This window comes from Anomalospiza imberbis, chromosome 8 (genome assembly GCF_031753505.1).
Source record: "Anomalospiza imberbis isolate Cuckoo-Finch-1a 21T00152 chromosome 8, ASM3175350v1, whole genome shotgun sequence".
In the NCBI taxonomy this organism is placed as follows: Eukaryota; Metazoa; Chordata; class Aves; order Passeriformes; family Viduidae; genus Anomalospiza; species Anomalospiza imberbis.
This window is the reverse complement of record NC_089688.1, coordinates 22,366,788-22,383,621: the sequence shown is the minus strand read 5'-3', so window position 1 is coordinate 22,383,621 and position 16,834 is coordinate 22,366,788. Positions and strand designations below refer to the sequence as shown.

At 40.5% G+C, this 16,834-nt stretch overlaps 1 protein-coding gene and 1 long non-coding RNA gene across 19 annotated transcripts in view; one reads left to right on the top strand and one right to left on the bottom strand.

Moving 5' to 3' along the window:
* BTRC (beta-transducin repeat containing E3 ubiquitin protein ligase) overlaps positions 1-16,834 on the top strand; it is a 119,560-nt gene that overhangs the window by 64,224 nt on the left and 38,502 nt on the right. The gene's annotated exons all lie outside the window — the stretch shown is intronic.
* Positions 388-14,072, bottom strand: LOC137478215 (uncharacterized). Of its 6 annotated transcripts, XR_011001461.1 has the most exons (7): positions 13,871-14,010; positions 9,062-9,096; positions 7,627-7,839; positions 6,564-6,679; positions 5,267-5,355; positions 3,153-4,543; positions 388-1,203 (listed from the first exon to the last, which is right to left on the bottom strand). It is a non-coding gene; the product is annotated as an uncharacterized lncRNA (long non-coding RNA). The 6 variants fall into 6 exon arrangements; XR_011001458.1 differs by having other exon boundaries at positions 3,153-5,355; positions 13,871-14,053; XR_011001462.1 differs by lacking the exon at positions 5,267-5,355 and having other exon boundaries at positions 13,871-14,009.

Here is a 16,834-nt window from a genome sequence, read left to right as displayed (position 1 = left end):
TGTGTGATTTGTATCATCATTTCTCTTGCATCTGCCAGAGTTTTTCTGTTATTTTTGGCATCTTTTTGCCCCTTGCCTTTGAGTGATAAACAAATCTGATGTATATTCAAGCCAATGTCTTTTAAAAGGAAATGCAATCTCTAGTTGTGTTTTTACATGTGTGTGTACACACAGAGGCATATATATATATATATACATACATATATATATATATATATATATATATATATATATAAATGCCTTCTTTTTGTTTCTTTAGATACTAAAAAATCTCTGCAAGAGAGTTTCATTTAATGATGCTACTGGTGGGCAACCACAAGTGGACAACTTCCTCAGGAATTGGTGCTAGGTGCTTAAATAAGGTAGAAATGTAGCATGAACCTGGGCTCCAAGGGCAGGGTGTTTGATTTTAATGAGGCTTATTGAAATCTGGCCAAATGAGCATCTGTTCCTATTGTTTGTTCCATATTTTGTAAGCCAGTATCTTCAGGCAGATAATGGTGTTGGTGTGTGCTTCATCCTCAATTAGAGAGGGACATAGTTAAAAGTCCCCTGGCATGTGGCATGTCACTAGGATTGTTTTGATGCTCCTGGGTGTGCAAACAAGTTTCTCTTCTGTTCTGTACCAGGAAATCTTTCTGTGGTGACCTTCACACTTTCTGTTTGATGTGTGGTGAGGGATGCTCTGGTGTGTCTCCAGTCTCCTTGGCTGAGTATTTGCTTGGATGGATTGTATACAGTCCTGTTTTCAAACAGAGGTCATGCCTTTTCACACCTTTGTGTGGTGTGTTAGGTCTGAGTTTTGCTGTTTGCTTCGAGTTTGTTAGATTTTGCATTACCCTGGATCCTAGAAATACCCTTTTGATTCCAAGTGCTCTTTTCTTTCCCGACGGGAGATTGGTGTATAGCTGATCTCAGAGTTCTTCAGTCAATACCCATTTCCTCCATTCATCAGATAGGTCTTGCTGTTTGTTAACTCCTGCAGTTGGTTCCAGTTCATCTCCTGTACAAAGGAGCGTTCTCAGTTTCATTTTGCACATTGAATTCTTTCCTACTTGCACCAGAGACAGGCACCCTATGGCATCCCTGTGAGAGACAGCACTGATGAGACACCTTCAAAATGGCATGCAGCATCCCCAGGTTTCTACTTAGTTCTGGACTCAGCAAGAGCAGCTGGGAGAGGTTCTCTGCCTCCACCTTGATCTAAGTAAAGTTGTATGAAGAAAAATATAGTCACACATACCACCCTTGTAAAATCGGACTTCTCTTTCAGACCACTGCTTGCTACTCACATGTGAAAATTGGTCTTGCTTTTTAAGGTCCTGACAAACTAAGGGACTTCTCAGGGTCTTTTAAGCATTTTCTGTCTTTTAGGGAATCTTTGCTGTTCATCATACTTCTGAAGGTGGGACGGTGCTCTATCGTGCTTAATTCTGGAAACACAGAACCGGCATTGGCACTTCCAGCATGCTATGTGAAATTTCCTTTCAAAGATGCATCTTATTATTTAGCTAAAGCTATACATTTTACACTCAAGGGTGATTCAGCTAAAGCAAGGAGTGGTGGAAGTAGCTGGTAATTGAAATCTTCTTTCCTTTGTCAGTTCTTTCTGCATCGCTACTTTTGAATTTTTAGAACAAACATAGTCTGCACAATAATAACATTAAGTCTGGAATTTTTATATGAATTTAAAGGAGCAGCCACAAGCACTCTTTAATAAAGAAGCGTTTAGGGTTCCAGGCTGGATGTTCCAGTTGGCAGTAGGACAAATTGATCTGAAGATGTCCCTCTTGTACTCTCAAGTCCCTTTATGTCACAGATTGATGGCTCTTTTTTTCCAGAGTGTGTGTCTGCATTTACTTTGCATGAATAGCACTACCAGCTCAGAGTTCTGCTGCAATATACCACTGACTCAGTGCATCTTCAGATAATGCATTGTTTTCTAGTGATTTGGAAGCCTTTCCAATCCCTGAGATTGAAACTAGAGCAATTTAGTAATGAACAAATATTATTTGGTTAGCAATGTTCAATTTCCAGATATTTGTTCTACTGTTTTAATAAGAAAGTATGTTAGCTTCTGTGTAATGATGCAGAGGGCCTGTCAGTGGACATGCTTCCAGCCACAAATCCCTCAATAAAGCATCCTCTACTGTGTCTTGGCTATACCATTCTCTGGGAGGAACAGCAGTTTCTGAGGTTGTTGCAAACTGGATAAACACTACCTCAGCCTCTGGCTGATAGATATGTAAGCATGTCATTTTACCCTTCTGTTGGAGGTATTCTCTCTGTAAGGAGAATTGTGTGAATGGCAGGCATTGCAGGGACATTGCTGGGAGTACTTAACATGCAAAAGGTGCTTTGAAAGGGAATTCTCAGACAGCACAAGCAGAAAATGGCATCGGAGTTTTATCTAAAAGCTTTGCCCTAATGATGATCTTCCTGTCACAAATATGACTATTTTTATCTTCCTTGCTAGGTCCATCTATCTTTTTTTAGGTCAAGACAATGCTTTATGCTTTAGCTTCATCTTGGTCTAATAACCTCTTTGCAAATGATGGAGAAAGAAATGTGATATTCCTGCTCCCCCCACTCCACCCCACCATACACATTCTCCAGATTTTGATAGACTTGTTTTATTTATTTCCAAAATTATATCCGCAGGAAACAAGCTGTTTAAATTCAGATTATGCTGAAGCAAAATGGTCCTGGTATGAGAAGCAACGTGCTGTTTTATGAGCGCAGAGTCCCTTTTCTCATAACTGATTGATAGTAAATATTTTCCTGAAGAATTATTGCCAACCATGAACAGTGCAACTGTTTCACTTTTTTTTTCTGTGCTACTTGCTGTACCAGCCATTGTCTGTAATTAAGATCTACAATTCACAATGCAGACGTTTGCACTTCCTCTGGGTCTGAGCTATTTATAAGGCATTTCAGCTGTTCAGAGTTTCTTTTGAGTGTTAAACTATGTGTAAACAGGCTTCTTTAGTCTTCAGTTGCAAAAACATTGTGGAGTGGTTGTCATTTCTGCTTCTCTTACCACCCAAAATTACTTTGCATGTCAATGAAACCACAAATTAAAAAAAGAGTTACACTTGGGGCTTTTTTAAATACAACAGAGACTTTGAAGAAACAGCAATATAAAAGCTAACATTGCTTTGTAGCTGATGGTCTCTTAAGCATATTATGGACATCAGTTCTCCAAGCTCTGCAGTAAGGATGGTCAGGGAGGGGATAGGCAAAATCTTGATAGGAAGAATAGTTTTCAAAGTTTGGTCAACTCAGTGGAGATGCTTCTACTTTTTGGACCCCATGGTTTGGAAACTTGGTAAAGCAAATTGCATTACATTTCAAATTGAGTTCAGTAAATAAACTGGAAGGTCTCCCCATAGATGTTAGAAACTCCATCTCATGGTTGAGTGGTTTCGAGGAAGAGTTTTCTTGTGGTGATGACAGTCAAGCTGGAGAAGGTTACTTGTGGAGGCTTTTCAGCCTCCATCCATGGAGGTTTACAAGAGCCATGACCTACCTGATCTGACCTAATAAAGCACCCTGCTTTGAGCAGGAGGCTGAGCTGGAGAACTGCAGGGGTATCTTCTAAATAAAATCATCTTGGAATCCTCTCAGTGTACAGACAGTGAAGATGTAATAGAAGTCTTTTAAAATGTAGGACTTGACCTGGCATCCTTAGTCAAAATTCCTCTGCGACTATATTATGTGTAGTATCACATGCCGTTGTTCCTTGCTGTGTGTTTGCTGGTTTGGTGATGGGTACTCTGCATAAAGAATTACAGCCTTGAGGTCTTCATTCCAGATCCATCACATCAAGCTTGTAAGAAGTGTTTACCAGGATAAGTGTTACAACCAAACTGGACTTGTATTTGCAAAGTACTTTAGGTTCCTTCATGCTGGAAATGTGAAACAGTTTGGAATCCAAGTCATTGGTGGCTTTGGTGATAAATGGTGGCAGACATGGGAAGCATTGCTTTTTAAGTAGTCACCTGCAGTGATGGTACAGAATACATGACATTAGATGTATTTTTAGTATTTTTCAAATACAAGAATTTAAATAGTTGTTTGAAAATATGTCCAATTCTTGTGCTAAAGCTTGCGGTATGAAATGCTGTAATAACAGTTTCCTAGTGTAGCCCACTGCAGGGAAGCCACTGATGTGGCCAAGTATCACATTTCAGAAGGCAGAGTGAGTTCTGAGTTCAGCCTAGCAAGAGAGCACCCAAAAATGAGGCACCTTTTATAGCCTGATGGGGATTAAGGTGGGGTGGGCTCCAACATCTTTGCTGTTGGGAGCGGGCAGGGCAGGGGAGGTAGCGAGGAGCAGGTTCATCGTGAGGCGCGCACTGCAGCACTGCCCACTGGTGCATGCCGGATCACCCGCACGCAGAGATCACATGGCTCCTCCAAAAGTCAAACGATCAATTCGCCTCGTTTTGGCTCTGTACTTAATGCACAAACAGTGCGATCTGCAGGGCTGTAATTGCATTGTTAGGGCCAAGGAACAAGCCTGTGCCTTTTCAGCAGACAGCTGGCAGGGAAAGAGGCATGTTGTTAGGAAAGAGAGAGGCAAGGCAAATAAAATTACTGCTAACGCTCAGAGATCGGCAGGAGTCCTACTTGCCTAATCTTACCGGTGGGAGCAAGCGGCTGTTGTAATCCAATTATAGCAGCATAAGCAATTTGTTAGACACTCCGCATAATGTAACAATTTCCCAATAAACTCTGACTTGTAATAACGTCGGCAAGAGCCCACATAAATCTGCCCGAATGGTGGGGGCTGGAGTGTTCGGCTGGGGGCTTGTAATTTGTGCCATCAGCACGTTTTGTGGAGTGTGGTGTGGTGCAGTCTTTCAGTGCAGGAATTTTAAGAGGAAAAGCATGGCACGCCCCTCCAAGAGAACACCATTAGCAAGGGTCAAAAGAGATACCAAACAAAGCTAGGAGGTGGCTTTTCTAGGAGGGAGGAAAAATCAAACCCCAAACGCGTGGCTCTAGCTGATGAGAATTTAAAAATATTAAAAAGCAGCAATGAAAATTGTAGCATTTTAAATTACATCAGGGGGAGGAGGGGGAACTAGAATTACATCTGGTTTGGAGCAAAGGGGAGGAGAATACCCTTCTTCATATTTAAGCCATTTGAATATTAAAAAATAAGCTTGATTCTTGAAAGGGAGGCTCTGTGCTTACAAGACAGAGAAAGCACTGATCCTGTCCCAAGCAATTCATAATCAACAAAGGAAAAAAATTAAACCCTTTCTACTACCCAGTTACCCTCCCGTTGTCTTTCTTGCAGCTCCTAGCTGGCTTCATGCATATTGGCACAGCATCTTGATGATGCATCTGAGAGATAAAACGTAGGTCTAGAACCATTCACTTTGAGCGTACCCCAGTGAATTTAACTTTTTTGGCACAATGATGAATGTCCCCTCTGGTTCATGCAGATCTACACAAAGAACTAATCTAATTTAGATATTATTTAAAAGTAAAATCAGTCTGCTGTGCTCTGCCTGTCACTCTTGGAGTACATTGCCAGTTAGAGCCTCGTAGACACCAGTTAAGGGTTTATGTTTAGCAAGATTTAAGGTATCATATTTCTGTTAATCCCATTATTTAGCATTTCCCTTTGCTAAGATGCAGATAGGCAGCAGGCAAAATAATGTAGGACCCTTTATATACAACATAGAGATAGAGATCCAGAATTTTCAGCGTTTTCTAAACACTGATGTGGTGTAAAAATTCTTGACTTCATACTTCTAACAATACTTTATTCATTTCTTAGCTCTGGGATCTGGTGAGGCTCTAGTGTGGAGTGACATTTCTGAACATGTTCCCAAATTGTGGTAGCATAATGCCTTTGCATAGAGTAAAAAATAGCTCCCAGCCATAAAAAAGAGTTTCTCTTCTTTGGACTTTCTTCTTTCAGACCCTGTGTTTTGATGCTGGGCTATGCAGGTTCTTTTGCTTAGCCAAAAAAAAAACAAAAAAACAACAGAAAACCAAACCCAATACTAAATTGCTGACCTTGTACATACAGCTCATACAATCATGCCTGTACCATGTCTGCCTTTATGATAGTACTGTATTTTGTGTGATTATGGGGTGTATTTACATACTCACCTGCCATACTAGTCCTGAGATGATTTTTATTTAAACTGTAGAAGAGTAGCTGAGATGTGCACGCAGGCTGCCATGCGGATAATGCTGCATATTTTGCCCTTCTTTATGTGGAAGTCAAGCTTCCATTGTTCTTAATCTTTGTTGTCTGCCAGCGTATCAAAATAACAGGCTGAGACAGTGAGCATTTCCAAAAGTATCCTAATAAATATTTTCTTGCTACATAAGTGCACCTTACAAAGTGTATTTAAAGAGGACAGGTATTATCTTAGTTTACTGAAGCTGAATCAATAAACTGCAGTGCTTCTAATAAAGCCACTCAGTGTCTGGGTTTAACTAATGGCTGATTTTCATGGCTTTGACAGTGAGCTGTGTGCGTTATTTTCTCCTGATATTGTAAAAATAATGAGAGCAAATTAGAACAATCAGTTTACCCCGATAGCTGCTGATTGGAGGTGATGGGCAATATGGCAGCGGGTAATCCATCTTCGGGCTCCTGTCACATTAACTTCAGCATTGTGGAAAAGATCAGGCGGAGCGAGTGGGAATCCTGCCCAATCAGAAAGCTGAAATTAATGAGAAGAGCATTGTTCTGTGATCAACCTTTTAATTAGCAAGAGTGGAGATGGAGGGAGTGATGAAGCTGGCAGCACAGCTGCACAGTGTTGGGCATGTTTTCGGCGAGGGGGAGGAAAAACATGGGTTTTAAATTACCCCTTCTGTGCTCCCTGTACACCAGCAGTGTGTCTTCATTCTAACCCCCTTAAAAGATCTTAATAAACAGCCACATCCAGGTTAATATTGCAAACGTGGCTGTTACTAATGAGTAGTTTCGAAGTAGGTCATTTCAGGGGTCATTTAGGAAAATGTTGATCACTGTTTACAAAAAAAGAGAGAGAGAGAGAGACAGGGTTTGGTGTTAAAGTTTCACTGCATCAAGGAAAGAAGAGGAGGGAGATGGATAAAATTAGAGTAAGGGACTGCCTGTTTTAATACTCCTCTCCTTATTTAGTATATGTTTGAAATAAGATTCCTCAGCATATATTTGAAACAAGACTCCTCAGTTAAAAATACTGTGTGCCATGTGGCTTTCAGCAGCAAAAAAAGAGGAGACATCAAATACTGGGTTGATTTCCTAATGTTCCTTTTTGTTGGGTTTTTTCCAATGTGGTTTTTTTGTCCCAGTAATTTTTTTTTATTCACTTAACAATAAGAAATTATAATTAAAAATACTTGACTGCTGTAATTGCTAAAATTGACTTGATTTTTTTCCTGGTGGTTTGAGAAAATCACATTTTTCTCAAGTGCATTCTAAAAACAGACACTGGAGTTAATGGCTGTCAGTTCTGAATGCCAGTCTTAGGAAAATCTTTATTTTTGTAATGGGAGAAAAATAATGTGGGGGGGGGAAAAAGTGATATTATGGAGCAATATCTGGAAAGGAAAATAAGAAATGTTAGAAAAGAATATTTATGTTCGCAGTGGGAATGCAGCTACTTCTGATTATCACAGTTCCTGTTCTTCCTTCCTTGCTTTCTGTATTGTTGTTTTCAGGCAATTCTTTTCTCCTTTCCCGTAATACCCATAGAAGTTGTAGTGGTAGAAGAGTGAGGCTCCATCACACTGCGCACAGCAGCTGTGCTGCTTTCCTTTCATTTTTCCAGTCAGAACACAGGCTCTCTTTACTTTCACGTACTCCACTTTCTGATTCTGAAAAGCAAATAAACTGTTGTCAGTTTGCAAGAGAAGGCAAAAGTCAGTGCCCTGCACCCAGCAAGCCGTACAGGCTGGTTGTGTGAGCTGTGAGCTCACACCCGCCGGCAACTTCGTGCTGCCTGCTTTGGGTGGGCAGCAGTGAGCTGGGGAGGAAAGCTGCTGTGGGTGAGCTTGGCTCCTTTGGGGTTCAGTTCCAGGCACATCTCACCATCTTTGCTTACTGTAGTATTTGGAACATTACTAGTTTTCTAAGAGTGATGTCATCTCTTTCCTTCTCACCCCTTTTTATAAAATGAGGGCTTTGTATGAGTTTGGTGGTGTCCACATAGCTCATATAAGCTGAAAGACACTGCATCTCCACACAGAAGTTAACCTGGTAAAACTCAGACTTTTTGTATTATCTAACCAGTTGTACTTCTTATATAATAATGAGTGGGGCTTGCAGTTCTGCTTGTAAAGGTTGTCTTAATATTTTCATTTGTAAGAAACAGTTCCAATTTTCTATAACTTTTTCACTATTTAACCCTTCAAAGTAACATTTTATTTCAGCCTCCCACTCCCTGCAGCCTAAGGCAGAAAAAAAATTTGGTGTGTGGGATGAACTGTATTAACTTTACAAACAGCTGTTCAATATTTTATTTTATTCGTATTGCTTGTTCTGTGCCCCAGGCTGTATTTATTGCATGCCTTTCAAGTCCTGGTCAGAATACAGAAATAGGGACTGCCTCCTGGGGGTTTCCCCTACACTTTCAGTGCTTCACAAACCTTAATTAATCCTTCCAGTGTTTCTTGAGGTGAGTGTTGGACCCACAGCATGCCTTTTTTGCAGAGAAGTTCAGAAGTTATTTTAACATCTGAAATTTAGGAAGGAAGTAGTTTATTTGTAGTAAGCAATGAGGTTTCACAGGAGGAATATTAGATTTGGAATTATGACCCCAGATTTTGAGATATCTTTTGTCTTTGCCATAATCTGCTTTTCTGTCTCAGTTCTTTCATCTGTAGAAAGATAATGCTGCTTAACATTTCCTCATTAGACTTTTGGGAATCTAGAAACATGCTATCAGTTGAAGCATGTTTTGTGTTTAAGCACTGTTTTTGTTTATGTACACCTAATGATGATTTGGGCTCTGTTGTTGTGGCATCTTCTCTCTCCTCAGGACCATGTGCACTTTTAAAGGGCTGTGTTAGACATGCATCTTGGGAAAGATGCACTTACCAATGGTTGCATTCAAATGGCAGTCAAATATGATCCTTGATGGAGGCAAAGAGGAAAGTCGAAGAGAAAGTGGACAGTTACTAAAACAAACATTCTTCTTCCTGTGGCATAAAACACCAAAAGCTCTCAAAGCCTTTTGTTCTTCTTTAATAAAACTCAAGACCCAGTAAATTATTACACAGCTGCTTAAATCAGTTTGTCAGCTTGCGAAGAGCTTCCCCTGTGGGCAGAAACCAAGTGGTAAATTCTTGCCCCAAAGTAATCATACTGCAGGAGAATAACAGGAAAGATGCAGTGTCTTGCAGAATCCACCTTAAGTATGGAGCTTACCACCGTGACTCTGTAATGGGATGTCCCAACATGGGGTATAATATCATAAATACTGTAAATATGCCATTTGTGAACTAATAGGCAGCCTTGGGATTGTTAATGTTTATATATATGTTAAAATTAACATAGAGCCAATATTAATTCTTTTTTAACCTAGTAAAATAATTCATTCTAGCTCTTGGCTGGATTTTACTAGTGTATATTTTTATCAGTGTTGAATTTCTTGGTTGGGTCTATATTTTATTTAATACAATTATAATTTCTTTCTTTCCTCTCTGAGGGCTAGCAAACTGTCTACTAGCTGTTGACAGAATATCAGCAACCTTTTTTAAAATTCCTCTCTTTTTAAAATTTTCTATAAAAACTGTGTTAAACAGCGTTACAATTTTCAGACTCAATTTAGCCTGACTTTTGCGTGTTGAAAAATAACAGCAAATTTCATATATCAGAAGATTTTGTATGTTTTTTGTGGCTATATTATTTTCTGTTCTTTATCCTCTTTTACATATAGTAATACTCTTCCACAGAAATCCTTCTTTTCTTAATGCAGTAGTATTTATTATGGGTGAAACACTTTAAAATTTGAGATTAAAAATTTTCACTTGATTTTAAGTCTCCCTTCTCATATAAGCAGTATGAGTCAACATGTGATACATAGTAATTTTGTTTCTTGGGTAGTGAAACATAGTATCTGTTCTATAAAGTGTAAGTACATTAAACTCATTTTATTAATAACTTTAAAACACAAGGGTAACATTTATTTTAAGATAAATAACTTTGTAAGTTTTCTTATTAAGGTTTTTTTGTTAGCTAAACAGTTACTTATAATCTGTTCCAGAATGTAATTTGTCTTTAAAGAGATAGTAAAACCTTCGCTGTACTAATTAAATTAATGCATATTTTAAAGTACTAGTTCCTGAAATATATCTTGTAGTTCCCATGAAGATGGGTCAGAGAAATGTGAATTTATGCATTGCATAGATAAGTTATCAGTTGGGAAATGGGAGCAGCACTGTTGAGTCTTCAGTCTTGTATCCTACGGTAATGCTTAATAGAGTAAAGCAGTCCTTATAGCACAACCTGATGTCTTGCCCTCAGTTTACTTCCAAATATGCAATTATCTTTTTTTCTGGGCACTTATTACCATAGTAGCTTCTTTGGATCAAGTACTGACCGGTGGAATCCCTTCTAATATGAAAAATCAGATCAACACGCTTCAAATCCTGTCCTCAGGTGGAGACACATTTTCTTTCAGGGTTTCCTGATACTGCACTAAAGAACTTTCATTTTAAGTAGGACCTCAAGTGACTCAACATAAATAGTTTGTGTGGAGGTCAGACACTTGCCTCCATCTCCTTGCTCTCAAAGTAAATCACTATCACCTGGCAGGAGCAGTTTTGATGGTTGTAAGGGTTGATTTGGAGTCATACTGGGATCCAGCTGGCACCTGAGTTTTTGCTCTTTGCAATCTCAGGAGTTTTCAGATAGCCACTGCAGTCTATACCCACATAACTGATCAGTTAAAGGCACAAGACGGCAACAATATTGAAGTAAACCAAGTAACTTTTCTTCTAATTGTGGAAACAATAGACAATTGGCCCTGGAGAAAATGGAGTTCATAGTTGCAACATCTTGCAGCCCAGGAGATTTTGGCCTGATCTTCCCAGTAAGTGACTTGAAGGCAACTCCTCCAGCAAAAGTGCCTCCATATCAGGGACTCTAAGGTCACTTGCATTACTCACATCTGGATCTTCATCTGACATCCAGACATCACATGAATGAAGAGCTTAACGGTTTGTACCAGATCCTGTGAGAGTTTACCTGGAGGCAGTGAAGGTATGAAACTAGATATTCTCTGTTCCCATGTAATGCATTTGTTATAAATGTATCAGACACCATGAGGGATATCCTGTGAAACCAGTGGTAAGCACAGTGAATATGGCCTCAGGGCAATCTGAAGTTACCTGGGAGTTTCCTGGAGGCAAGATCGATGGATAAAACCTCACCAGAATAAGTACTGTTCCTGTGTGTCATGTGCAACTCAGCAGTTCAGCACATGGTGAAAAGGTGTAGGTTGTACATTTCATAAATCTCAGATGGGCTCAAACTCACTGGGTACATGCCAAACTGAAAATTGACAGCTCTTCCAGTCATTCATGAGAGAGGAATGAAGCCCCATCTTTGTGTATTAATGAAGTGGAGTGCGCAGTCCCGTCAGTGTTCTCTACTCATTCTAAGTCAGTTTGCTTAGCTGACAGTCAGCAACTTTGCATCTGTGCCTTTTCAGGTATGCTCTGAGCTGTGAAGTGATGAATGTCTCTTGCAGAACAAGACATTACCAGCCTTGTTACACCAGAAGGGCTGGAAGGGGGATCCAGGGAGCCACAGGCACATCAGTCTAACCTCGGTGCTCGGAACAGATCATCTTCAGTGCCATCACATATGTGGCACATATGGGACAAACAGGTGATCAGGCCCAGTCAGCGTGGGCTTATGAGGGGCGAGTCCTGCTTGTCCAGCCTGGTCGGTGGTAAGGGAAAGGCTGTGAATGTGTCTGCCTAGACTTCAGTAAAGCTTTGACATCGTGTCCTGCAGCATTCTCCTGGAGAAACTGGCCAAGCCCAAAGAGTGGTGGTGAATGGAGTCAAGTGCAGCTGGTCACCAGTTACCAGTAGTGCTCCCAGGGCTCAGTACTGGGGCCGGTTCTGCTTAGTATCTTTATTAACAATATGGACAAGGGCATCAAGTGTACCCTCAGTAAATTGACAGACGACACTTAATTGGGTGGAGTGTTGGTCTGCTTAAAGGTAGGAAGGCTCTGCAGAGGGATCTGGACTGGCCAGCTATGAGATTGAGGAAAGTGTAGTGCCAGGTCCTGCACTTTGATCACAACAACCCCACAAAGAGCTGCAGGCTGGGGCAGCATGGCTGAAAACTGCCCAGCAGAAAAGGACCTGTGGGTACTGGTCAACAGCAGCTGATCATGAGCCAGCAGTTGCCCAGGTGGCCAAGAAGGCCCATGGTATCCTGGCTTGTATCAGAAGTAGGGTGGCCGGCAGGACCAGGACACTGATCATCCCCCTGTACTCAGAACTGGTGAGGCTGCACCTGAAATCCCATGTTCAGTTTTGGAGCCCTTACTACAAAAAAAATATTGAGGTGCTGGAGCAAGTCCAGAGAAGGGCAACAGAGCTGGTGAAGGGTCTGGAGCACAAGTCCTGTGAGGAGTGTTTAGCCTGGAGAAAAGGAGTCTCAGGGGCACCTTATTGTTCTCTACAACTGCCTGAGAGGAGGGTGTAAAAAAGTGAGAGTCAGCCTCTTCTCCCAAGTAACAAGCAACAGGATGAGAGGGAATGGCCTCAAGTTGTGCAGGGAAGGTTTAGATTGGCTATTATAAAAACGTTTTTCACTGGAAGTTTTGTGGAGCATTGGAACAAGCTGCCCAGGGAAGCTGAGTCACAGACCTTGAGGTATTCAAAAGACTTGTATGTGTGGTATTTAGTTTAGTGGTGGACTTGGCAATGTTAACAGATAGACCTGATGATCTTGGAGGTATTTTCCAACCTCCGTGACTTTATGATTCCACCTTCGGGGACCTTGCAGGTCGCTGGTTCCAGCCTCTTGTCTTGTAGATACTACTTTGTCCCTTTAGTGAGCTTACAATGATTCATCTTACAGTCAATTAAGGTCTGGTCTCTGAAGTCTTTTTTTCCACTGTTTCCATCAGAAGATTTTTCCAGAACCCAGTTGTTCTAATGACTGGAAATCCCCAGCTAGAATTCCCAAGCTGGTTTATTCATGGAGAGATTGTATCACTGGTTCTTTGTTTCTTCCTTTTGTTTTAATAGTTCTTGTTTCATTTTTGATGTTTATCCACATATAGTTTTACAGAGCTGTCATACCTGCTTTGTTTTATTAGGACAAATTGAATGGTCCTTAGGGAATTGTATGATTTAAGAAATGAAAAAGATGAGCATTTGTGGTTGAGGACTTAGTTTTCTAGGAAGAATTTATTTATGTTTACTTTTCTTAGGCAAAAGTTGTCAAATTATTGCCCTGAACTGTACTTCAGGTATTGACAGTCTTACATACATGTAAAGATTTAATCCTTCTGGCTGATGCAGTGACACAGCCTGCATCCTTCTAAATGAAAGAGACACCTTGGACTAATTACTGCATCCTCCAGCTTGTTATTGTCAGGTATCATGGTCCCTTGCTTTTCCTGGAATATTGTTCTGTTCTGCCCTGTGCAGTACTCAGCAAATACTACTGCTTGACTGGAATACAGAATCATCAGTAGTCACTGCCACTAATTGGCAGATTTTAAAATTTATAGTTTTCTCGGAGGGAACTTGTAATGGGAAATAACTCATGTTGTGCAGTAAAAGCAACTGTTCCATATTTTCCTTCATGTATATTTAACGCAATCTGTAATTTACAAAAATAGATTTGAATTAGTCTGCCTGTGGAAGCTCATACCTAAGATAACTTCAGCAAGGCAGGCAGTCCCTTGTTGCTTGTAACCGATGGCTGAGTTGAGGCTGCAGCTTGGAGGGAGACAGCAGTAGTCACCATATACATTGCTGAACCTTACTGTTGAGGAAAATTAAAAATGAGCAGCAAAGTAGTTGTGCTCACAGTCCTGAAAATAGTATTCTAAGTAGCTGCAGTTTTTAAAATTTTACCATAATAATGGTAAATAACAGGCAAGTAGTTCTTACCTGCTCCACTCATGTAACTAGGCTGTTTGCCTCTGCCCAACAGGCCAACTTACCTTCCTGATGCTCTGAATTTGTGAAATACAATAGGTCTGTCCTAAACGTGTGTGCACAGGTTCAGATTCAACTGTCTTCTCATAACATTAAAGTCTGAAAAACTCCTGTTGCTTCTCAACACAAAATTAAACCTTTGTAACAGTGACAACAAACTGAGAATTCAGTTAAAACAGGACTAAAATATTTCAGCATTGTTTTTTTTTCTGACCTCACTTCTCTCACTTTAAACAACTGCTTTTGTTTAGACTAACATTCATTTAGAAGAAAATAAAAGTGAAAACCACTTAACAACTATACTACAAAAAATTAGATGTTTAATTAACTAAGACTTGTAATTTCTCAGCAAAGAAGGCTCCCTCTCTGACAAGTAAACCTTCCTTATAGGTCTTTGATTGTAGGTAATAAAAATGTTCTTAATTAATGCCAATTATGTGCATTTATTGTTTTCTTTCAAGTCACTGTATTTTATAAAATGGTGTGAACTACAGAGCTGAATCAGGTTGTTCTCCTGCCATGTTGATTTAGAACTATCAGCCCAAATAGTTCTGAGGTGGGTTGTAATGGGCGTATTTCAAGGTTTGATTTAGAAGACTGCAGATGATTAGACTTCACAGGCAGTTAATTAATTGTAAAACCTGAGTTTTGAAACTGGTTCAGGTCATAAGTGAAGATATGCTTGGAATTTCGTAATTTGTGGAGAGTATCAGCTAAAGTTCCTAGAGAACACAAGCATCATAAAAAATATATAGTTTTTGAAAAATTTTAAATAATTGGATGGATGTAATTGAAAGTTAGTATTGGATGTCTGAACAGATGAATACTGCTTGCTCTCAACTTGTAAAACAAGAGGGCAGGTATATCTCCAGTACTCTTGAATAACCTGGTCTTCAGTGGCTGCAAAACATGAACAGCAAAGGCTTGTGAGCCCTAGAGTTGGAAAGTGTTATTAAAAAATAATTCTCTATACAGCATCTTTTTAAAAGAGTTCCAGATTTTGCTTATGATAAATTAAATGCATCAACATCCGAAAATTGTGAGTATCCAAAAGCCTGTTAAGTGTATATGAACTTTGATAGTGAGGTTAGAAATAGAGAGTCAATTAGGTTGGGAAAAACCTCAGGAGGTCCAATCTTCTGCTCACAGCAGAATAGTCAATTTTGAATTCATTACTCCCAGGTAAGCTTCACTGCCAGGTACCTGCTTCTCCTGGGTTTTGCATCTACAGAACATCTGCCTACAGTCTGAGGTCTCAGACTGCGCCGTGAAATGAAGCCAGCACGTGCTTTGCCTAAGAAGGGCTACGTTTTGCCCTAGCTGTTGCCTGCCTATATCTCCTAAGATAGCACCAAGGACCACCTCAAGTTATGTAGTCTTGAGGTAAGACAGACATAAAAACAGCTGCAAGCTGTTTTCCTAAAAGGAAGGGGGATATATTGCTGTTAATATACAGAAGTGATCACAGATCTCAAAAGTTTCAGTACTTGGTTGTGTATGTGGGGGGAACTGCTGCTGCTGCCTTCCTGCTGTGTGGTCAGCACCATCTTTTACCTGTCTCATTCAGACCTAAGCCACAGCTCTGTGGAGGTGGGGGGAGAACAGATGGATTGTGGTGTCAGCCCAAGAGACACCCAGCTGAAGGTCACCAGCGCAACAAACAGATCTGCAACTGCAGAGATCTTGCTTTCATTTGAGATGTCCTTTCACTGCTGCTGGACAGGTCAGATGTCACACTGTAATCCTTTCCTGCCACATGCAAGAGGTGTGGGGAGAGAGAAGTTGTTGCCAGTGCTTTTCTCCAAGTCCTCTTAAGGGGATAAAAGGAATGGCCTTGGATGCCATCTGTACTGCAGAAGGAAGGTCTGTGTGTCAGGATTTGGGTGCAGCAGCAGGACTGTGTACAGAGTTCGGGCCCAAAATGGCAAGGACAGCTGTCAGATGGGACTGAGGGACATCGGCAGGCGATGTTGGGAAGTTTTGGTCAGGTGCTTCTGTCATCTACTCGGGTCTAGTTACTTCTAGTCTTTCTTATTGGACTTGTCAGAGACGTAAAAACGTAGCTGTGGATAGCCTAGCACATCCTACTGTATTTCCTCATCTCTGTCACATACAAATATTAAAATCACAAACTTCTAAACCCAGGTAATGTTCTGAAGTCCCCCGGTGGTTACACGTCAGAATTGCTGTGATGACTAAAGAAACTTACCTAAAGCATATCCTCCCCAGGGCACTTACCTTCAGGATGTGAGTTGTTGCTGTGTCTGTATTGATTTTGGAGTGGTATCTGGGTGTTTCAGTTTGAGAAAACCCAACGTGAAGTTTTTTCATAACACACTCACCTTTTGGTTCTGCTTTGGAAGGCTGTGGAAACAATTAGTACTGCTGCATTTTTTTCTAACTGGTGAAGTGAGACCATGCCTTTAGTATTGAGTCTGTTTTGTTTAGCTTTTACATAACAGATTTGTTTGCTGACACTTGAGAGGAAGTTTACACTTTTATGGTGTGGTGTCACTTTGTGACATTGCCCTCAAAGAGCATCTTTGGTGCTGAGGCTTCATTCCCAGCATTAAGCAGTGCTTTATCTTTGTGTGAAGTGTGTTGGGACACATCTATTTAAATGATAGACTTGTGAAATGGAGCGAATTGCCTATGGCAGCACAGGGAGGGAGTG